This window comes from Ambystoma mexicanum, chromosome 1q, assembly GCF_040938575.1.
Source record: "Ambystoma mexicanum isolate Mex_15411 chromosome 1q, UKY_AmexF1_1, whole genome shotgun sequence".
Classification (NCBI taxonomy): Eukaryota; Metazoa; Chordata; class Amphibia; order Caudata; family Ambystomatidae; genus Ambystoma; species Ambystoma mexicanum.
The window spans coordinates 1,378,361,664-1,378,385,421 of record NC_090922.1 but is presented as its reverse complement, the minus strand read 5'-3'; the positions used below and the strand labels follow the sequence as shown (position 1 = coordinate 1,378,385,421).

Here is a 23,758-nt window from a genome sequence, read left to right as displayed (position 1 = left end):
CAATTTTTACAAGACTTAAAAAGAGCATTTTCTCGCTTTGATGTATCTTTTGACCCAAATTCCAATGAGTTTAAAACTGCATACTTCTATGGGCTACAGAAAGACATCATATCCCAATTGGTCTGTGAATTTGACCGTGACAAGTCCCTTGAATGGATTGTACATCAAAGCACGAAACTATATGAGGTACTCTATTGTCAGGGTAGAGAAAGTGATAAAATGAAAGACACTAGACCTAAATCTAAAGAAAACTCAGCCACAGTAATGGAAATCAGGTCAGCCAAAATGTCCCTTGAGTCTGCTCAAAGCCCAGGTAAAAATAATGTGACACCTGAACAAAGGGGTAATCAACAAAGATCGCCCTTTCCTGTACCAATGTTCCAATCACATGATCCTAGTAATAGGGAGAGCTACATCAGCCCTAGGTATTTAGGGGACAGACCCCAGGTAGGATATCGGCCTGATATGTCAGGTATGAACAATAACCAGAGACAAAATCAAGATCAAAGAAATGATGGTCCCTACCAGACATTGGGGACACAGAGCAGATTTGATCCCAACACCATGATATATGGTAATCAGGATAGACCCCGATATGTGAATCGATTTACTGATAATGGAAACCAACATAAGGGCCAGTACCCACAATCTGAGAGACAGGACATGAGGCAAAACATGAATTACAATCCACGTCAGTACAATGATTCCCCACCAGGGGACTATAATCAAAGGATGGGTGCACCCCGCTCCCCTCCAAAAATGAATCAAGAGTTCAGAAACCATCCCAACAGACATCAATCACCTGAGAGGTATCAGAATAGATCCAATCAGGGGGAAAACAACCAATATCGACCTAGGCCACAGAAAGAGGATTCTAGAGAGATGGAAAGGTTCCAGTGCCTTGAGGCCCAAGTGAAAATGTTAGCTGAGCAAATAGGAAAGCTCTATACAGCGCAAAAACAACCATCTAAAGAGGAGGCTGATGGCCATAGCAATGACCGGGGGGCTTCTGAGAAGTGACTAAGTACTTATGACACCTGCAGTGCCAAAAAGACAGATTGCCCTGGTATAATTTTGCATAATGACTCTGAGATGCCTAATGATTTAAAAGTGAAAGCACCAATAAATGAACATGTAACAGAAAATGCAAATACTTCTAAAAAAGAGGTATGGTTTAACCTAGAACTAAATCAAACATTGAAGATTTGTGCAAATAAAAAAGAAACACCGGAAATTCCAAAAGAACAAAGAGACAGATTTAAGAAAAATGACTCATGCATGGGGAATACCAGTGAACAGGGAGTAAGTGGGGATGCTATAGCTCCTTCCCAGGGCAAGCAAAACAATGAATGACCAAACACAGGCAGAAAAAGGAAATACTCAAAAGGAGGGTACAGGTCAATCACCTGAAGAATTCTTTGAGCCACATATTTTTGAAGAGGCTGAAAGGGTTGGTATCACACTAAATGATCACAAATGCACAGAATTAAACAATGACAAATTGCTGAAGGTTGTAATGTGGTCCCTGATGTTATCCAGATGGAAGGGCAAACAGTGGCCACACTCCAAAAAACCTCTGATCATGGAGAAATGAATAAAGTCTCTCGCGCAGAAATGGGTAAGAATGAGGGAAAAATGTCTTTCCATTTACCAATGTGCTTAGCTAAAAGTGAAAAAGGCCTGAGAAAGGTGAGCCCTGAAATCAGTAAGAATTCACACTTCTTATGTGTATTAGAGGAAGTTGAGGACAGGTATTATGCACCCATCACTGTAGAAGAAAAATGCCAAACATTTGCTATGATTGACACTGATGCACAGGCCACAATTATGTCCAAGGAGCTGGTAAAGAGTATCAATGAAGGGAGACCCCCACAGAATCAGATCACAGTGAAGGAAAATCAAGGTCCAATGCAGAACTTTAATGGGGAGGAGGTGCCCATCATAGGTGTAACTGAGGTTGACATAAAAATAGGAAAGCACAGAATGAAACAAGAGGTGTTGATCACATCTATTTGTGAAATTCCATTTCTGATGGGGACAGATTGCCTAAAAAGATTGTCTCCTCTCATAGATGGGGTGAATGGAGTGCTGTGGTCCTTAACCAAAAAACCAATGATGCTGTGGAGGTATATCTCCAGAATAGTTGCATACCTAGTGTCACTGTTATATTAATGTGTCAAGACAAAATGCAGAGCGACAATGAAGGACTACCTGTACAAATATACTTGGACCCAAGGAAAAATTGGCAGACTGCCAAAGATGAGCACACATTAAGTTTTTATTTAAAAGAGAAAACAATCAAACAGAATATTGCTCCTAAAACAGATTCAGAAAAACACATTACCACTCTTGCTGAAATACACATGGAAGATGAGCAACCATGGGTTCATGTTGGTATAAATTACTGTTTTAAAACAATAAAAGCCACTTTAGCGCTTGAACAGGAGAGGAGCTTCATTAATGAGAAATTGTTGCAAAAAATAATGGAGAGGGAGGAAATCCCGAAATTTAGGATTAAAAACCAATATGTTTCTGGGTTGGACAGTCCAGACTTTGAAAACCGAATTGCAGGCAGATGCATGCTTAAAATTAGCATTGGGCAGAAAACAATTTACCATAATGTATGGATAGTGAGTGGAGCACAAAATGACTTTTTCATGGGCAATGACATCATGCACAGAATGTGTATGGTTTTAGATTTCCTTAATCAAAAAATATGGTCACGCCTAGGTGGCCCGGCACCTGAATTTGAAGACAAAAGAAGGGCTTATCATTGTGCCCAACTGGTTCCTTATGCAATCGAATTACAAATGAGGAAAGATACTATTATTACTGCATTTACAAAACAGTTTGCAATAACACTGAAATGCAAAAATGGTCAGCAGATGAAAGACTCTGATGCATTTGTATGCCTGAATGAATCCATAAAACAGCAAGGCCTGGATTATGAATACATTCCATTGGTAGATATTGGTGAAGGATCTGTAAAAATTATGGTAAATAATAAAGGTTGTCAGGATATTCATTTAGAGGAAAACTCCCCATTAGGAATGGCCATACAAAAATCACATTATACGGCAGATTTAAATAACATGGTGATTGGAAATATCCCTGAAAAGTATGTAGATGCCAAGGGTGAGTTGCCAGAACACCTGGACTCTCAGCCCAAAGGAATATTTAAAATTCATTCTGTGTATCCTTATGATTCAAATGAGACAGTGTGCTGCCATCAAGAGGATTGCATAATATTTAATTTAAATGAAAATGAAACAGAAAATCAGCCCATTGAAGTGGAAGCTGATATGCCAAAATATTTAAAAGTGGCAGCTTTACAAAAAGACACAGCCACACAGTTAGAGGAAAGTGCAGAGATTCCCTTACCAGAAGATTTTCCAGAATTTTCCAAAATGGTAGAAGAACAGATATCCTTAGCGGATGCGTGTGACAGCGATGAAGATAGAAAAAATCTGAGGGAGATATTTATGGAGTTTAAGGATGTATTTGCAAAAGATGCTTATTATTGCGGTTTAACTGATTTACATGTGGCCACACTACCAGAAGGGTGTAGCAGAAGTCCAGTATTTGAACGCCAGTATAGACTACCGCTGGCATGTTTAGAATCATTAGCAGAGATTATAAAGAATTTGGAAGCTCGGGGAATCATCAGGCCCATTCATAGCACATCTAATACACCTATTTTAGGTGTGTTAAAGCCAAATGGTCAATGGTGGCTATGTGCAGACTTGAGGGAGTTAAATAAAAGAGTGCCAGTATCCAGATGGCCACTGCCATTCGTTGATCAGGGACTAGCTCAGGTACATGGTTCAAAAGTGTTTACCACATTAGATCTCACCTCTGGATATTGGTGCGTGCCATTGGCAGAGGAGATACAGAATTTATTTTCCTTTACATTTGACAGGACTCAGTACGCCTGGCTTAGAGCTCCGTTCGGGTACATCAATAGTGGGAGTGAATTTGGCATATTTTTGAGAAAGGCCATGCCAGATGCAGCGGAAAGAGGAACCATAGTTTATGTGGATGATGTACTGATAAAAAATGAAAGCCTGAAAAGCCATTTTGATGAAATAAGACATGTGCTTGGCCAATTGCAGAAAGCAGGCGCCAAAGTGTCTTTACAAAAAGCACAATGGTGCAAGAAAAAAGTGAACTTTCTAGGTCATGAAGTGACTGAACATGGGCTAAATCCACAAAAGAAAAAAATAGAGGCCATACAAAAACTAAAGGACCCTAAAAATGTGAAAGAGGTAAAAAGTTTATTAGGGATGACAGGCTATAACAGAAAGTTCATTGAAAATTATGCTGAAATTACTCAACCGGTGACTAAACTGCTTAAACTGAATACACCCTGGATATGGGAAAAAGAGCAGTCTGAGGCAGTAGCTAAATTGAAGAAATGTCTTGTAAAGGCACCATGTTTAGCATATCCCATAAAGGGTAGGGATTTCATTGTAGAAATAGGGTTCTCTGAACATTGTATGTCAGCAGTGTTATCACAAAAACATGATGTGAATCACAAAACTATTGCATATGCAAGTAAAGCATTTTCCCAAGTTGAAATGAAATTCAATGAATGTGAAACGGCCCTATTAACCACTGTGTGGGTGCTACAACATTTCTGCCCTATTGTTCAGGGAGAAAAGGTGATTATTGAAACAAATCATCAACCTTTGCAGTTTTTAGAGAGTAAAAGAATTAGGTCAGGTAATCTAGCGCAGTCCAGAATCACTTCATGGACGCTGGCATTACAAGGTTTTCCTGTAGAAGTGAGATATGGACAAAATAAAAAGAGCCCAATTGCTCAAGGGTTAGCTGACTTACATGACTGTGTAGCTGAACAAGTATCAAACGAAATGGAAGTGGAACCTAGTTTGCAGGAATTTGAACAATCACCACACAAAGCTTTTGATGAAAAAACATGCAAGGATCTGCCAACTGTATATGTGGATATTTGTGCTTTTCACATTGAAAATGACAGTAATAAATAATTAGTGTCAGGAATAGGGAATGTCTGGTTGAAATGTGAAGGCGTCCCCAGTGTAGGGATGAGGAATGGAGCTAGAAGCAGTCAAGTGGCGGAATTGGCGGCCATTTATAAAGCAATTGCTACTGCAGTTGATAATAAATTCAGTGAAATTGTCCTGGTGACTCATTCTGACTATGCACGAAATAGCTTTGTGGAGTATTTACCTGGCTGGAAAGTGAGAGGCATGGTTACATACAACAAAAAGCCACTTAAACATGGAAAAATGATACAAGCTATAGACAAATTGGTGTCAGAAAATGATTTGACAATATACTGGAGAAAAATTTGTGGACATTTAAAAACACCAGGAGAGGATAAGGAGGGAAATGATAAGGCAGACCACCTGGCTAAAATTGGGGCTGTGATGGGAGAATTGCTACCTATTGATGATTTACTGGGTGAAATACAAATTGATGCAGTAACACGTTCTAAAGCACCAAAGGAGGTAGATCAACCAGTGGTGCAATGGGGCCATGACACGCCAAACCAAGATTTGATTGAGGCACAAAAGAATGATCGAATTTTGGGAATCTATTATAATCTTTTGATAGATCCTGAACAAAACCCTTCAACAGAAAATGATTGTATGGAAAAAGAAGAGTTGAGGGTACTATTAAAGAATAAAAAACAAATTAGATTACAAGATGGACTCATGATTAGAGAGTCCATAACAGGACAGATACAGTGGGTGGTACCCCTTTCATTCAGAGGGCTAATGCTACAACATGCACATGATGCAATAACTGCAGGCCACAGAGGTTCACAAAAAACATTGGAAATACTAAAAGATTATGCTTACTGGCCACATATGTCCCAAGATGTGGAATTATATACTAGAGGGTGTCTAGTATGCGCCCAATTTAAACCTGCTTCACCAATGCATAGAGCCCCATTGATGAAAAGAGGCCTAACTCTCCCATGGTCAGATTTGCAAATAGACTATGTAGGCCCTTTAAAAAGGTCGAGCAGAGGACACCGTTACATTTTAAGTGTGATATGTTTGATGTCGAAGTGGATTGAATGTATTCCTGCACCAGATTGTAGTGCGCAAACAGCAGCCACATTGCTGGTGAACAATGTGTTCTCAAGGTTTGGGTTGCCACAAAGAATTGAGTCAGACAGAGGAAGTCATTTCACAAGTACTCTAATGAGTAAGGTATGGCAAATACTGGGTGTGAAAAGGAAACTACATATCGCATTTGGGCAACCTCTTCAGGTGGAGTTGAACGGAGCAATAGGTCTGTTGTGGATATTTTAAAGAAATTCGTGGCAGAAGCAGGTTCCAGCTGGGATTTACGTTTACCGTTGGTTTTGATGGCAATCAGATCAACTCCCGCCAAAGCAACAGGTGGTAGCCCCCATGAGGTCTTGACAGGTAGGAAAATGGTGTTACCACAACACCTGCTATACAGAACACATGAGCAGACACTTGTGAGTGCATCCACAGTTCATGAGTACATTGATGAACTGAGGAAACATTTGCAACATGCATTTGCGTTTGTGCAGAGAAATCTGGAAAGGGCTGCTGACAGTGCTAAGACATACTATGATAAAAGAACATCAGTGAGAGAATACAGTGTAGGGGATCAGGTGTACAAGTTTCATTTTGGAAAAAGTAAACAGAAAAATTCAAAATTTCTAGCAGCCTGGCAGGGGCCATTTCGAATTATAGATAAGATCTTTCCTGTAGTTTATAAAATTTTGAAGAATGAAGGTAAAACAGCGATAGAGCAGTTTGTCCATGTAAATCAGATCAAGCCATGCCATCCCAGACAAGAGATCAGGCAGCTTGAGCATGTAGAAACAGAAAGCCCTGGGGCTACTGCCCACTGATGTACACAATACAACAGAAAGTCCCTTGAACACAAAAAGATAAAATAAATGGGTACAGTCAGGAGGCAGTGACAGAGGAGTATATAAAAACAGATGGTTGAAATGGTACATAAACACTATAATATATGTAAATATATATAAAGTATAAATAATATAACAATTAAAAAAAAATATATATATATATTATGGAAGCTTATGGGATTGGTATGCAGAATAAAAATGCATTGAATTTAAAATGTTGTTTCATGTATGCTTATTTTCTTTTTAACCTGTGTTTAATTTCAGAAAAAAAAAAGAATAATGTTTTATTTTTGGCAAAAGGGTGAGGTTAGTATTGTGCTATATACTTAATCTGTTTCTTTTCTATTTTGGTTTAGAACATTAACTATTTATACCGGAGGTCACGGGAGACGATGGAGTCCTGGAACCCACGTGACGGATTCCGGGAAAGCCCCGAGGGGGGGCGAAGACCAAGGCTGCAAAGCGATCAGCATTCAAGATGACACCAACAATATGTTTAATGATGATGATATTTGGAGGGATATTCAAGAATTCAGAAGCACAGGTCGTCATTGAACCTGGAACAGCATCTGGTATCGCGGTGGAAGAGGCACCAGGATTCATCATGAGTGATAGAAGGATGATTTTCCAAAATATCTACATACCATTGAATCCTGAGATTTTGATTGAAAAACATTTGAACAATACCGGCATTAAAATTGAACAGACTAAAGAGTGGCTGGAAATAAGCAGTCGATAAGAGATATATTGATGCAATTGGAGAAAACATTTGTGAATTCAGCAGACATTAAGAAGAAGAGAGGAAAGAGAGGTGCGGTGATGCTCGCGATATCATTGGTAATGTCTATAGTTGGAGCCATAATAAGTACCACAATATCAACAGCCAATGCTATTTCGGTAGGAACACTGAGTACTAAAGCGCAACAACTGAGTACTGACCTAGAAATAATACAAAAAAACATTAGATGGGATTAGAGGGGGACTGGATGAACAAGTAAGATTCATAAATGAAACTGCAATCATTCTAAATGAACAAGCGGATGTGATGCAATGGGCAATGAAGCTAATTATTAAGCATGACAGAACTTTAAATGAAATATTGAACATAATGAGTCCTGTTGATAGACTATTGACGAATTATATGAGAGAAGTTCAAACTGCAGTTTCACAATTGATTCAAGGACATATCCCCTTGTATTTTGTTTCGCAGGATATTGTTCATCAAATGATAAAAAGACTGACCAGGAGGGAAATTGATGTAGTACAGGTAAAAATTGCATTTGAAATGGGTAATGCGATGCCATTATATGTGGACCTGGAAAGGTTGGAAATTGGATTTCTGCTATGCATACCATATGTAGCTCCTGAACTTATTTATCAAACGAAGTGGGTACACAACGTAGGATTTTGGCAAGAGGACAAATTTATTAAGATTAAGACTCCAGAAGTGGTGGCATTTCAGTCATGGGAGACTGAAGTTTATTTAATACCAAATTTGGAAATATGTGTCAAATTTAAAGAACAAAATTATATGTGTTCAGGTAAACCGTTTGTTCCTGATACCACAGATGCTATTTGTGGTTTGAAATCTGACCCAAGTATATCAGAAGGATGTGAGGTGATTATTAGCAATATGGGGAGTGAAGAACTGGCACAGGCTAAGATGGTCAGAGTTAAATGGTTGGTCAGCGCCTGCTTAAAGAACATGACAATAGTACATTTGAACCATGGAACATACGTTGTTAAACAGGTGAAATATAATGTTTTTTATTTACAGGTTCCAAAGGATACAATTGTGTCAATTGGGGGGTTAACATTGTTTCATGTAACAAACGATATTTGGGAAAGCCAAGTGGAAAATATCGATTTTTTTCAAAGGGACACTTTTCCAATAGATCCGGATGTGGAGTTTTTATTGAATCACAAAGAAAAACATGTTATAAAAATGAATCTGAGAAAAAACAATATTACAGTTAGTAATCTGGGGATAATAGAAGTGGAAAGATTTAATTGGGGAACCTGGGGGGAACGCTCAATAGTGGGTTTGGCTGTCCTGGTGCTAATCATGGGTGGTTGGTTGATTGTGCTATCAGTAAAAATGAAAATGTTGCTGATTTTGGTAGCTACGTCAGGAAGAGAAAGATATCCCAATACACATGGATTTTAAAAGAAGGATGGGTTGGCAAACTTGTTTTTTTAAAAATTGGCTTGGATCGTAGCCAAGTTCTAAAAAAAAAGGAGGGTATGTAAGGTTATTTAGCGTGTTACAACACAGAGTACAGCACTACTGCACAGGATCAATGTGTAGCATGTTTTTTTAATTTTTTTATGCAGTACCACTGCATGGGTTTGGTGCATTGCTATGATGCAATTGTTTCAAGCTATGTGTTGCCAGTGTAACATGGACATATAAGTGAGGGCAGGTTATTCAGTCAAAAACGATTTTTACATATAAAATGCAAATCATTTCTTTTCACAGTTAAAAGCACACATTTGTACATTCAAAATGCACACTATTTTTCTCCTGAAATGCCTATGTTGCAAGAGACACATTTGAAAATTAATAAACTAATCTCATTAACAACTAACCTGATCATAACCCACTAATAATAATGTGTTCTTCAGTGCAACATGAATGGAAAATGACAGGCTCTGAAAGTCATTATTTAAATGCACATTCAGTTTTTTTTTTCTTTTTGACCTCGAATAAGCAGGAAATCAGTTTGGTTACAGTTGCAACTGTATAAGCCAAGCCATTGTGTGCAGAGGGTGGTTATGGCATGATAGAATTTTATTGGTTAGGATCCTTTGGTAGGAGGTAACCAGAGTTATCTTGTATAATCTCGAGGAAGAAGCTAGGGAGAGACATCTTGACACAGCTCGGAGAGACATCTTGACACAGCTCGGAGAGCCATCTTGACACAGCTGGAAGAAGGACTGGGTTGATAGCTGGGGATGCCTGATTCCTAAAGCAGATTCAACTTGGTTGCAGAGACTGGGATTTCCAGTCAACAAGTCCCAGTTTGAGTGACAGCAGATGCTTGTCCTTGCTGGGTGAACCCCTCCAGAAGGCGACCAGCCAAAGAAGTTACATACTGAATAAGCCTGGTAATTATCTCGCTGAAGTGTGGGGGCTGAGTGTGCGAAAATATTCAGTCAGTGTAGGAAAGGAGATTCCTGTGCTTTACCCACGTGTTTAATGTTGCAAATTGAATTCTTGTTCTCCGCCACTCTCTTTTCAGTGTATCACAAATAATGCTGTTACTGTGCTATTTCATTTATTTCTGTAAAGAGTGAGATCGTGTTTAAATGCAACTTTTATAATATACAAAAATATCTGAAAGCAGGCGGGTGGTGTGTTTTATATTTAACAATACAGTGCTGATGATGTGGGGAGATGTTTAGACAGTGCAATTGTCATTTTTAAGGTAGCTAAAAATAAGATTTGGCTGCAGCTGTGTGCACAATGTCATTCAGTATGAGCAATTATAACTAACTGTGTGTATCGTAGTCTGCCGGAGGTCTATGAGTCGGCAGAAAGGGAGGCCCTGGACATAGCTCACCAGACGTAAATAAGTTGGTGATAAATACCGCATGATAGCTCGCTGCCGTAGATAAGACAGCGAGAAATTGCCCATGGTGGCACACTAAAAATGAAAATGTGGTGTTCCTGAAATGCAAGCCTGAGGTCTCTCTAGTGATTACACAAAAAATCTAAACAAAAATAAGGGGTTCTGGATATTGGTGCCACAAATAAAACAAAGGAATTATGCTCACCAAAAATACCACCAACCACGCATACCAACCACACATGTCTGTGTTCTGAAATAATGCATAGCCACTGTATTATTATTATAAATAACCCAATCTGAATACAAGGAGTGATTGTTGCTAAATTATTTTTTGGCGGTTAGAAAATACCGCCAGGCCCCAAATCTACACAAAACACCCAACAGGCATTCACTGACTCACTGGCAAAGCGAACAGCAAGACATGCAGAGAGCTGATTCCAGAGCTCTTTACCTCTTGCTGAATTTGGGAGCAGAAAAACTGGCGTGTTTGTTCCAAGCGAAAAGGGGAGTGGACAGGATAAGCGTTCTCCTCTTCTGTCTTGTCCAGCAGACGAAAAAGGGGGGATATTGCCAGCTAGATCTAGCTAAGTATACAGTAATTGCACAGCGTGTAGTGCATGTGAGAAATGTTTTGCAGGCTCTTGTGAGATAGAAATATGTTTGTTTTCGTAAAGTGATTCACAATCTATATTTCACGTAAATTCCCATTTATGAAGCAGTTTTTTGTCAAGATAAGAAGATCATAGCTACCAAGAATTGTGAGAGAACCATTCAAGGTTACATTAGACTGTGTGTTAGCCAGCTAGCAAAACATGTGTAATTGAAGCTAATTACTAAAAATGCAATCTGATGGGTGCAAGCCTTTTAATGAAATGCATGTTATCCATGTTCAAGCATAAGTTACTGCAAAGTAGCACAGCACAATGCACCTGTTTGTTAATTTTCTGAATTTTAACGTTTTATAAAGCCACAAAAGAAAAATAAAAAACAAATTAGCCTCAGCATTCTCATTATGTGTCTCAGTTATTTTATTAGCACATAGATTGAGGTCCAACAGGTTGTAAGTTCATCTTAATGCAGGCAGTAATTTACATTAGCACATGTGGTAAAACTCAAGATAAATTGTTTTTTTTTTGTGAGTTGAGTTTTTCTGAAGTGTTATGCGTGTGTGTACAACTATTTTGTGATGTGAAATGATCAACGTACATTGAAACAAAGCCAAAAGGGCATACAAGAGTGGTATTGTACATAGATTTTGCAAGCAGATAAGAGTGTACTAAGTCCAGTTATTTCTTACTGTTAGTGACCCTGATAAAATAATTATTACTCAATGTTCTGAAGTTAGTCACACCACTAAAATAAATATCCCAATAAATACACCACAATATATTACCAAGAGCTAACAAAAATACCACTATACCAACATTCCGCAAAATAACACGAGATACTAAATAAAGACCAGAAATATCTCAAATATGTTGGTGCATTGGCCGGGAAGCGGTAAAATAATTATTGGTCGTGGCCTTGCATCATCAAGCATAACCATATTGTGCACTCATTCTCTGAATTAGGGCTGTGAGGTAGTGCAGTACTGTGTGTTCACTTTTCTCTTGTTATAGTGTTATTGGCAATAGTACCGCTATGTCCCAGATTCAGGCTGAATTTTCTGAATTGTCAGAATACCTCGTGGCAAAGTTTTACCCTTTGAAGGTATTTTTGATGAAGAAAGTATTGTGCCGGTGTGTCTCCTTAGACTGCTCCGAGCACCAAAACACACAGAGGAGAAGACTTGCATCATCAGACTCTGCACAGAACATTGGTTTCTGCTGCACAGATCCATAAAGATGCAAGACAGTGAAGTCATCAGCAAATTACAGTGCATTTAATACAATGAATGTGATCAGGTGCAGCAATTGAAAGCAGAACTAAAGCAGAGCGAGCTAGGCACATAACCACAAGCCATATGAAGCAACCTTGATACTCAATTGGCTCATAGAGAGAAATAACTTATTGGAAGTGAGCATGTATTAACCCTTTTAAAAACAATATTGGATGATATAAGGCAAGATAAAGATGTTTCAGTTTCCGAAATACAAACCATTAGAGAAGATAACAGGGAGAAAGATAAGGAATCCTATGCTATGGAACAGGAGATATTGAAATAACTGGATGAAAATGAAAATGAAAAAAAGCCAAAGCTCTTGATCATTGTCTGAAACAGATCATTGAATTGCAAGCAATAATCACTACAGTAAGGGATGACAAGTGAGCTGTCTGTCATGAAGCAGAACAGCTTCATGGACAGTGCAAGAACCTCAAGCAGTAAATATGTAATCTCAAGTCTCAGGAAAAGCCACATTCACGGGAGCTGAACTCAATCACAGCCCTAGCCAAGGAATTGTACTAGCAGCTATCCACATGGACAGACCTGGTTACAAACCAATGTTAGGGTCTGAGTCACCTGCAAATACTCACACACATTCTTGCCCACAAGAGAATTGGAATGAACAACAAAATGACACATATCAGAATGCACCATGTAGTTCTTTAAAGATTATGAAATCTATCAAGACTTTGATTAAACCATTCAAAAAGGGAGAGGATTGTTGTATGGAAGACCATTTAGTGGCAGTTCATGATATATTCAAAGCCCTTCAAATTCCTAGGGAACAATATAGACAGTACTTTCACCCACCTCAATCTAGATGCAGCATCTGCTAGTACCATTCGTGGTCTCAATGAACAGGACAATTTGTCATGAGCAGACTTTGAGAAGGAGATTAGACATCAATTCTCACCTTATTAGTCTATACAGCAATCCAAGAAAGCCACTTATACTATGACGGCACAGCAAAATGAGTCCCCTTGCCAATTTGTTCAAAACTTAAAAAGTGTATTTACATGCTTTGATGTGACCTTTAACCCTAACTCTGTAGAAATTAAAACTGCATACTTTTAGGGTCTCCAAAAAGAAATTGTCTCCAAATTAATTTGTTAATTTGACAGGGAAAAACCATTAGAATGGATAATAGAACAGGGGAACAAAAGGAATGAAGTAACATTTGGTCAGAAGAGGAAGGGCCTAAGAATAAAGAGGCAAAATCCAAGTCTAAGGAATTTTGGAGGTAAAGTTGTAAAGATTCCGCTATAATCAGCCCAAACTCAGACAAAGAACGACATGACACCTAATCATCACCCCAAACGCCCATGTTCCAATCTGTTGATCCCAGCGATAGAAGTTCTTACATTAGTCCTAGATATTTTGCTAGTTCTCCCAGAATGGGATTTTGCCATGATATACCAGGCCTAAATAGTAATCAAAATCAAATGTGCAACAGCCCATACCAGACACTAGGGGCCCAGAGTAGATTTCACACTAATACAATGGTATAAGGTCACCAAGAAAGACCAAGATATGTGGACAGATTAATTGAAAATGGAAACCAGAATAGGGGACAATTCCCACCAAACGAAAAACAAAATATGAATTATGTGCCTTTGCCAATATGATCAGTCTCCACCACTGGTCGACCATGGTCAAAGGATGGTCACTCCACTTTCTCCAGCCCCTGTGTAACGTGAATTCAGAGGTAAAACAAATAAAAATCAATCTCCTGAAAGATATCAGAACAGGCCTAATCAGGGCAAATGTTATCATTACCGGCCTATAACACAAAGAGAGGAATCCAGAGACATGGACAGGTTTCAATGCCTAGAGGTCCAAGTCAAAGTTTTGCCTGAACAGACAGGAAATGTATGTTCAGTTAAAAAACAACAGCCAAGTGAAGGTGCGGCAGGTCATAGGAGTGATCTCGTGTGTAGCGACAACAAGTGACTAGCTAATCACCGCTGCCCTGATAAAAACACAGGTGCCCATGAATCGCATTTGAATATAAATACTGAATTACTCGCTGATTTAAAAATAAGAAAACAAACAAATGAATGTGAGACAGGGACTTATAACACACACAAAAAAGGAGTGTGGTTCAATTTGGAGTTCAATCAGACAATTTGGGTGTTTGAAAAGCAAAACAGGGAACATTAACAAGAAAAAAACAAAGAACAGAGAAGCAGCAGATTTAAAATGAATATCCAATTTGAAAATGAAACACAAAATGAAGAATTAGGATCAACAGATAGATTATCCTTACTTGATAATCAAAATACTGTTGATACCCACACAGAGGACACAAATGCCCAAAAGGTGGGCGCAGGTCAGTCACCTGAGAAGTATTTTGAGCCACAGATGTTCTAAGGGACAGAAATTGCATGCTCTGTACAAAATGCAGATAAGGGTTACACACCAAAAACTGACATGCTTTGAGACTGTCAGAATCTGCAAAGTGGAACTAAGTAGAGAGGACCCAGACAGTGGGAAAGGCACAATGAGAAGTTAGGATGAGAACGCTAGTGGTCCCAAATCAGAGGGGCAGTCCGTGGCTACAATCCAAATGGGTTCTGAGCCCAAGAGAATAGACAAATAAAAAAAAGGGAGGGTAAAATGTCTTTTCATATGCCCATTCGCCTAGCAAAAAGTAAAAATGAGCTAAGAAAAGTATGTCCGGAAACTAGTAAAAATTCACATTCTGTATGCGTACTAGAAGAGGTTGAAGATAGGTACTATGCTGGTACACTATTGAAGTAAAATGCAATGCATTTGCAATGATTGACACAGGAGATAAATCAGGAAAAACACATTTCAACAATTGTTTCATTAGTGAAAAGGTACTCCTGCAAAAACTTGACAGCAAGGAGATCCCAAAGTTTAAAATAAAGAAGCAACACATCTTTGGCCTAGATGACCCCAAATTGGGACAAAGAATTGTAAAAAGATGTATGTTGAATTGAATTGAATTGATTGTTTATTTGTATAGCGCCTATACAAATTACAATCGGGTCAAAGTGCATTCATTACAATGTGTGGGTCATGAGTGGGACACGAAGCACATTTTATTTGGGAAATTACATAATGCACAGAATGGGCCTCATTACGGGTCTGGCGGTAACCCTGCCGGTGATATCGGTTGGTTGTCGCCAGACCCCATAAAAAATTACCATCTCCTGACCTCCCGGTAACATCGGGTTATTATAACCACAGCGGCTGGGAAGTCAGCCGTTGGTAATTCTGTTAATCCCCATTCCCATAGAATCCCATAGGACTCTATGGGAGTGGGGACCACGGAAGCACCGGCACCTTTATTAACGGTGCTGATGCTTCCTTGACGGTCTGCCTACTTTGGCCGCTATGCCCAGCAGGGTCAGATCTCCCGGGCACAGCAACTCTGGCCGGCACTACCGTAGTGTGCCGGTTCAGTATCAACGGTGCTGATAGGCTTACCGGCACCATTGTTGCTGGACCAGCACACTTGTAATGAGGCCCAATGTGCATGGTATTAGACTTTCTAAATCAAATGGTCTGGTCCAGGTTGGGTGGAGCCGCACCTGAATTTGAAGACAAAAGATAAGCTTACCATTGTGCCCAAATAACGCCATATGCAATTGAGCTTCAGGTGAAAAAGGAAGTTACCATTCCCGCATTTACCAGACAATTTACAGTACCATTAAAATACAGGAAGGGACAACAGATAAAAGATTATGATGTATTTGTATGCCTAAATGAATCCATAAAGCAACAAAGGGTATAATGTGAATATACACCACTGATAGAGATTGGGAATGGACCTATTCAAAACCTGGTGGACAATAAAGGGTGTTAAGACATTCATTTGGAAGAGAATGCAGCATTAGGAATTGCAGTTCAGAAGTCTTGCTACACTGCTGGTTTCAGTAACCCAGTGATTGGGAAAATTCCTGAAAGCTATGCGACTACACAGGGTGAATTACCAGAACCTTTGGAGTCTAAGCCTAAAGGAATCTTTAAAGGTCAGTCTGTGTACCCATATGTGCCAAGTGAAATGGTATGCTGCCATCAGGATTATCGTATTCTATTCGAATTAGGTGAATCTGCACGAGAAAAAGAGCATATTGAAATGGAGGTCAATATTCCAAAATATTTGAGTATAGCGACTCTTTAAAAAACACCGCTACACAGTTAGAGGAACGTACAGAAGTTCCTCCTTTGGAGGATTTCCCAGAGTTTTCTAAAATGGTAGTGGAGCAGATTCAAGCAGCAGAGGCTTGCACAAATGAAGAACAAAAAGACCAATTGAGGTAAATATTTGTGGAGTTCAAATAGGTTTTTGCCAAAGATGCCTATGACTGTGGGCTGACAGAGTTGCTAGTTGTCACACTACCAGAAGGATATGGTAGGGATTTGTGTGACAATATAGGTTGCCCTTGGCCTGTCTGGAGTGACTGGCTGAACTAATCAAAAATGTAGAATCTAGAGGAATCATTAGGCCTATGCATAGTACATCAAATACTCCTATATTTGGTGTGCTAAAACCCATAGGCGCTTGTGTACAGATCTATGAGAATTAAACAAAAAGGTACCTGTTTCAAAGTGGACCCTTCCATTTATTGATCAGGGCCTTGCACAGGTTGATATGTGAAAGGTACTTACCACTTTAGACCATACAGCCGGATACTTGTGTGTGCCACTAGCTAAAGACATTCAAAATGTATTCGCATTTTCATTTGTCAAATCACAAAATGCTTCATCCGGGACCCCTTTTGGGGATGTCAATTGTGGGAGTGAGTTTGGGATATTCCTAAGCGAGGCACTCGCGGATGTAGCTGAAAGAGGGAAATCAGTCTATGTGGATGATGTGCTAATAAAAAATGAAGATTTGAAAACTTCAATGGGGTTAGACATGTACTCAGTCATCTACAGAAGGCTGAGGCAAAAGTATCTTTACAGAAAGCACAGTGGTGCAGAAAAAAGGTAAACGTCCTATGCCATGAAATAACAAAGCATGGAGTAAACCCACAAAAGAAAAAAGTGGAAGCAATTCAGAAACTTAAAGATCCCACTTGCTTGAAAAGTTTAAAGAGTTTGTTAGGAATAACAAGTTACAATAGAAGTTTATTGAAAATGATGCAGAGATTACACAACCTTTGACAAGATTACTGAAGCAGGTTGTACCCTAGAAATGGGAAAAGGAACAAAGTGAGGCAGTGGCCATGCAAAACAGGTGCCTAATGAAAGCGCTATGTTTGGCATATCCAATGAAAAGCCAGGGTGTCTTTGTAGAAATAGGATTCACAATCAATGTATGTCAGCAGTGTTATGTCAAAATACGATGCAAATAACAAAACCATTGCATATGCTAGCAAAGCATTGTCACAGGTAGATATCAAATTCAGTAATGTGAAAAAGCACCTCTGACCACTATCTGGGCATTACAACTTTTCCTTCCTATAATTCAAGGAGAGCAGGTGATTGTTGAAACAAATAACCAGCCTCTGCAATTTATGCAAAGTAAGTGGATCAGCTCAGGGAATTTGGCCCAGTCAAAAATCACTTCATGGACATTAGCACATCAAGGATTTCCAGAAGTAAGTTATGGACAAAAAAAAGAGAGCCCAGTTGTTCAATGGCTAGCAGAGTTGCATGATTGTGCAGCTGTCTGTGCACCGGATGACACAGAGCTAGAGACAAGTTTAAATGCATTTGAGCAATCTCCAGACAAGGCTTTCAACGAAGAAACATGTACGTATTTATCAACTGTGTATAATGATGGATGTGCATATCATGTAGAAAAATGATGATGAAAAAGAACCTGTGGCAGGAATAGCAAATATGTGGTTCAAATGTCACAGCATTCCAAGAGTAAGCATGAGGGTAGGCTGCAAAAGCTGTCAGGTGGCAGAATTGGCCACTATTTATAAGGCAATATCTACAGCAGTAGAAAATAGACTCAAAGAAAAAGTTCTAGTCACCAATTCTGATTATGAGCGACATAGTTTTGTGGAGTATTTGCCTGGCTGGAAGGTGAAAGGCATGCTCGCATATAACAAGAAGCCACTTAAACATGGCAAAATGTTTCAAGCTATAGATAAACCTGTGTCAAAAAATGACCTGATAATCCATTGGAGGAAAATACGTGGTCATTTGAAGACACAAGGTGAGGATAAGAAGGAAATGATAAGGCAGATCAATTACCCAAAATTGGAGCTGTAATGGGGGAGTTGTTTTCTATTGAACATCTGTTTGGTTAAATACAGGTGAATATGATAATATGCTCCAAAACCCTGAAGGCAGTTGAAAAGCCCATGGCACAATGGAGTTTTGAAGCTCCAGATCAAGACTTTATTAAGGCACAGAAGGAGGATCTTCTTCTAGGCTAGGTCCCTAGATGCAGAACAAAATTCACTGACTGAAGAGGACTTCAATGGGGAAGAGGAATTGAGGGTGTTTTAAAAAAATTATTACAGAATTAAGTTACAAGATGGACTGATGATTAGAGAATCTGTGACAGGTCAAATCCAGCGGGTAGAGCCTTTGTCATTTTCGGGGATTGATGTTACATCATGCCTACGATGCCATCACTGCAGGCCACAAAGGTTCACCGAAAACACATTGAACATTTTAAAAGATTATACCTATTGGCCACACATGTGTCAAGATTCTGAGCTCTGCACCAGAGGGTGTTTAGTTTGTGCACAGTTTCAGCCTGCATCACCAGCTAATAGAGCATCATTAATGAGAATGGGGTTGACACTCCCATGGCCTGATTTCCAAGTAGATTATGTAGGGCCTGTGAGGAGATCAGCAATGAGAAACAGGTAAATGCTGATGGTTGCTTGTTTAATGTCTGAATGGGTGGAGTGCATTCCAGCTCCAGACTGTGTTGCACAAACGGTGGCCACTTTACTTGTGAATCGTATGTTCTCAAGATTTGGTTTACCTCAAAGAATAGAATCAGACTGTGGAAGTCATTTCACTAGTGCATTAAGGACAACAATATGGCAAATCTTGGTTGTGAAGATGAAGCTATACATTTCTTACCGGCTCTCCTCTTCAGAGGGAGTGGAACGGTGTAACAGATCAATGGTAGACATGTTGAAAAAGTTTGTTGCTAAAGCGGTATCCAGCTGGGATGCGCAGCTTCTATTGGTACTAATGGCTCTCAGGTCGACCCCCTCTAAATCAACAAATCTCAGCCCCCACAACATTTTGACAGGTAGGAAAATGTTTTTGCCACAACACTTGCTCTACAGAACAAATGCACAGGTTCTTGTAAATGCGTGCACTATTCATGAATGTGTGGAAGAACTCAGAAAGCACTTGAAATATGCGTTTGCATTTGCACAGCAAAATTCAGAAAAGCTGCTGACAGTGCAAATTCATATTACGATAGTAAGACATCTGTGAAAGAATATGAGATAGGAGACCAGGTATATAAATTCAACTTTTGGAAAGATAAGCATAAAAACGATACATTTGTGGCAGCATGGCAAGGGCCATATAGAATTGTAGATAAGGTTTCATCTGTGGTCTACAGAATGGCTAAAAAGGAGGGAGAATTAACAGTGCAACAGTTTGTCCATGTTAATCAGATTAAGCCCTTCCACCTGAAACATGTGGTGAAAAGGCAGGAGCAAATTGAGACTAGCAGGGAGTGAAACATGTGATGGTATGAAAGTAAATCTTTTACCTATTAAATACAATTACCATTGCAGGTGAATAGGGTGAAATTAGTCACAAAGGAAGGAGGAGCTGCCAAAGCAGCAACCTGCACTCTGAGCAGTATAACAAGCAGTATAACATGCTGAGAAATCCCACAATAAAAGAAAAAACTATGGAGCCAATTGACAACAAGTTTATTTGCAAAATAAATAAAAAAGCAACAAAAAAAAACAAAGGCAAGACACCAGTAGGACATGTCCTGTTTCTCCACGTTTCGCACTTTACATAGCTCTTGTTTAGGGTGTAAATAGTGTAAAGGTATCAAAATGGGGTTTGAAGTGATAAAAAGGGAAAGATATATCAAATTAGTGAACAAAGATATAAATAAGTAACTAAGAGAATGGGGTATTGTAAATCGGTAAAGGCTTATTTAATTTGCATTGGTTTGTTAGATGTTGTGTTAAGCTTGGTTGTGTTTGAAACAGTTGCCTGCAAAGGTACGGTGTTGTATTAGTGTGTTTAAATTATGTTATTTTAGATGGCCCTAAAGAGATGTCCTTGCTGCATTATATGGTATTTTATGCATAATTTGCATTTTTATGCATAATTAAATTTGATTTCCGATATCTAGCTGAAAAAGGAAGAGTAAATGGATTGATGTACTTGATTCTTAAAGTGTCTTTTCTTTTTACTCTAGAAAAATAATTGTTTTCCCCATCAGTGCACTGGATCCTTGGCGTGCGCCGTGTCCCTAGAGGATGCCACTGGAATGGAGTCCCAGGGAAAAAACCCTGCATGCAAAAGAGTGTGAAGATGATGACCCCGAAAGAAGTCCCACCTACAGAGGATGGAATTCACTTCACCAAGGACAGTTTTCTGAACAATTTCAGACCTACAAAGGATGGAAGTTCATTTCACTAAGAACCGTTTCCAGAACCATTTTTGACTTTGCCATTAAACATCAAAATTTATAATATATTCCTCTAATATTTTATTAAAAAAACAAATCAAAAAACAAATAGGAGCTCGCCAATTAAAAGAAGGTAACATATTAAGGTTATTAGAAGATGAATATATATATAGAAAATTAAAATTCTAAAATAGCAACAGAAAAAGAGAATTTTCTGAAAAGGGATTTTTCAAAAATAGCGATATATACATAATATTTTTTGTGAATGAATATTACCAATTGCATGTTATTTGGTTTTTGACTATTAAGATCAAGGTAAAATCATGCCCAAGATCACGCCTTGATTATATGGTGAAGCTGGGATTATTGCATGTTTGTTTTTCCTGCAGTGATTTTGGTTGTGTCCCAGCAATGAAACAAAAAGAGGGTGTGAAGGGAAATCTAATAGGGAAACACCTATTCTGAATTTCAACAGGGGTAGCTCTGCATTTCATCATCCACATTTTAACAAAGGTCTACATTTTAACCAGGCCAAGGGTGTGAGACTCATGTGTGAGCCTCAAGCTGTGCCTAATAGATGTCAGTATTTTAACACATACATCAAATGCCAGCCAATTTGAATTTGACCCTGCACAACAGATTTTATCATTTGCACCACACCTCAGCAATGGACTAAATGCAATGAAAGTTAAATTAACATATTAATTATGCTAACATTCAGGACCCAATAACCTACTCCGTAATATTAAATGCAATTTAGACTATTGCTCATGAGTGCAAAACATTGGTGCATTGGGGTAAAGTGGGCCATTTCAGAAACAGTAAAAATATTTTAGCTGTACAAAGTTAACTGGAAAGGTAGGAAATGTTGAATTAAGTTTGTTTTGCAGTGAATACGTGGCAGGGTTGCAGTGCAAGTTGATTTATTTAAACTGGCTCCATTGTTCATTTATGAAAATGGAGGAAATAGCGCTGGATGAATGTAACATTTTTGTTCAGTGCTGCAGATTTAATCTCGGCCAAAGGCACAAAGGAAATAATGTGCTATTCAATGGGTTGATTTTTCAACGGGAGGTTCTTTGAATGAAACATGAGTTTTTGTATTTATTTTTATTTTATTTTATTCGGTTTACAAAAGAAAAACTTTAAAAAAGAAAGAAAGATTAAATATTCACAGTTACGTCGCTTCGTACGAATCCACACCACTTGTCGATGGTACACTCCTCAAGAGTTCCTTGTGGATGTGGGATTCGATTCAGCCAAATGAGATTTTAGTTCCTTCAAAAACAGAACCAGACCAAAAAAGACTTTGCCATGAAATCCATCGAACATGGCTTTCCACCAATAATTAGCTGAATAAGTTCGACGGGCCTCGAAAAGAGGTCTGAACAGTTATGTTTGTAATGAGCAAAATTTTGGACAGAACAAGATCAAATGTTTTAAATTCTCTATGGGATGTTCACAGAAACGGCAGATGAGGTTGGAGGTTTCTTTGGATGCCCAGGTGCTTGTTCGATCTTTGGTCAAAAAAAGGGTTAGGCAGAAGTGTAAGTATAGTAGTCTCGAGTTCTGATCAGGAGATTGTAACACGTAAGATTGTAGTTTGTCCAACGCTTTTGCTTCATGTGGTGCATCTTTTATAAGGCGGGAGAATGTTCTGTCAACGCACATGAGTTTTAAAAAAGGGCTGGAGCAGAAAGGGCTGTGGCATTCACTGCCTCACTGGCAAAGGGAGCATCAGGTCTGGCAGAGAGCTGATTCCAGGGCTCTTTCCTTCTTGCTGACATTGGGACCAGAAAGGCTGGCTCATTCTTTCAAGGTGAAAATGGGAGTGGACGGGATAAGATTTCTCCTATTCTGTCCTATCCAGCAGACGAAAAAGGTAGAATATCGCCAGCTAGATCTACGCATTGAGGAACGTGTAGTGTATGTGAGAAATGTTTTACAGGCTGTTGTGAGATAGAACTATGTTTTTTTTCATAAAATAATAAAATAATTCACAAACTACATTTTACGTGGATCCCCATTAACAAAGCAGGGTTTTGTCAAGATAAGAAGCTCATAGCTGCCAAGAATTGTGAGAGAACCATTCAAAGTTACATTAGACTTTGTGTTAGCCAGCCAGCAACAAATATGTAGTTGAAGCTTATTACTAGAAAAGCTATCTGATGTGTGTAAGCTCTCTAATGAAATTCATTTTATCGATGTTCAAGCATACGTTACTCTAAAGTAGCACAGCACAATGCACCTGTTAGTTACATTTCTGAATTTTAAGATTTTATAAAGCCACACAAGAAAAAAAAACAGATTAGCCTCAGCATTCTCATTATGTGTCTGAGTTATTGTGTTAGCACACAGATTGAGATCCAACAGGTGGTAAGCTCATTTTATTGCAGGCGGTAATGCACATTACCACATGTGTAAAACACAAGATAAATTGTTTCTTTTGTGAGTTGAGTTTTTCAGAAGTGCTATATGTGCGTGTGTGTGTGTACACCTATTTTGTATATTGAAACACAGCCAAGAGGGAATAAAAGAGTGATAGTGTACATAAGATACTGCAAGCAGGTAAGAATGTACTAAGTCCAGTAATTGCTTACCATTAGTGACCCTGGTAAAATACTTATTAGGCAGTGTTCTGAAGTTAGTCTCTCAACTAAAACAATTCCCCAATAAGTTTAGCACAAACTATATCACCAAGAGCTAACAAAAATACCACTATACCAAAATACCACAAAATAATATAGACCAAAAAGATCTCTAACAGTGCCCATTTATCCTGGTGCGTCTGCAGTACCAGGCTTGGTGAATGCTGCAGGGAGAATTTGTTTATCTACTCACCTATA

The 23,758-nt window shown here is 38.8% G+C and overlaps 1 long non-coding RNA gene across 1 annotated transcript in view; it reads left to right on the top strand.

Moving 5' to 3' along the window:
- Positions 1-23,094, top strand: part of LOC138522328 (uncharacterized) — a 74,333-nt gene extending 51,239 nt beyond the window's left edge. The window contains exon 3 of the long non-coding RNA XR_011283309.1: positions 20,700-23,094. This is a non-coding gene — a long non-coding RNA (uncharacterized lncRNA). The remainder of the gene's footprint in view (positions 1-20,699) is intronic.
- The last annotated feature ends 664 nt before the right edge of the window (positions 23,095-23,758 follow it).